The following is a 680-nucleotide window of genomic DNA, read 5'->3' on the forward strand; positions in this document are numbered from 1 at the left end:
ACTACAAAAAATTAGTATACACTACGATAATCAGACCAATTTGGACATATGGAATTGAGCTCTGGGGCTTCACCAAACCATCAAATTCTTCCCGCGTCCAATCGTTACAATCCAAAATCCTAGGTAAAATCCTTGATGCTCCTTATTACGTTACGAATAAACTCATTCACAAAGACCTTAACATCTCATTCGTTGCAGATTTGACCCAAAACAGATATGCGTCTTTTCATGCCAAACTCCTTAACCATCCTAACCCATTAATTCTTAAGCTTTCATCCTTAACAATACCTGATAATCCTTGGTGGGGTTCGAGAGTCCTTATTATATTAATTTTTCGTTCGGAGCTCTATATCTCAAAAAATACAACACTAGAAAATCTAAGGGAACATTATTTAAAGAAGAGTAAATTTGCTGAAATATTAACCCTAAAAAAGCTATTTAAGTCCAAAAGTTCTCAAGATATAGCTTTTTAAAAAGCAAAATTTCTTGAAAATCTACTGAAAGATTAGTAGTTAGTTAATTTATTTTGGGAAATTTAACTTTCTATAAGGTAGTTTATGACACTTATCTTCGTAGGGGTAATAGTTTTTATGATATTCACATATGAATATGAATTTGTCCCAACAACTATAAATCAATATATTTTGGCAAATGAACCATTACTGTGAAGTATTGCTCCT

Source organism: Halyomorpha halys, unplaced genomic scaffold (assembly GCF_000696795.3).
Source record: "Halyomorpha halys isolate HHAL.00 unplaced genomic scaffold, Hhal_1.1 Scaffold832.1, whole genome shotgun sequence".
Lineage (NCBI taxonomy): Eukaryota > Metazoa > Arthropoda > Insecta > Hemiptera > Pentatomidae > Halyomorpha > Halyomorpha halys.